This window comes from Penaeus monodon, chromosome 22, assembly GCF_015228065.2.
Source record: "Penaeus monodon isolate SGIC_2016 chromosome 22, NSTDA_Pmon_1, whole genome shotgun sequence".
In the NCBI taxonomy this organism is placed as follows: domain Eukaryota; kingdom Metazoa; phylum Arthropoda; class Malacostraca; order Decapoda; family Penaeidae; genus Penaeus; species Penaeus monodon.
The window spans coordinates 37011539-37011783 of record NC_051407.1 but is presented as its reverse complement, the minus strand read 5'-3'; the positions used below and the strand labels follow the sequence as shown (position 1 = coordinate 37011783).

Genomic DNA, 245 nt, shown 5'->3' with positions numbered 1-245 from the left:
ACACAGGGGGGAAGTGTACTTTCATATACACAAATCTACCTGTAAGTTTTGTTTATCACTTATCATACATACATACGAGGAAAGAATAGGTGATCAGCTTTATTGAGAACTGTACAATCTGTGGCTATATATTTAAGAATAAGATGTATTTTCATATATATATTTTTTATAATATAAAACATTCATAAAGGGATACAACACTTTTTTCTTTTCCTTTTCGCATATATTCGCGAATCTTTGTCAGT

At 29.4% G+C, this 245-nt stretch overlaps 1 protein-coding gene across 1 annotated transcript in view; it reads right to left on the bottom strand.

Moving 5' to 3' along the window:
* The window catches only part of LOC119587108, a gene marked incomplete in the record, with an annotated part of 12134 nt that overhangs the window by 6870 nt on the left and 5019 nt on the right, over positions 1 to 245 (bottom strand).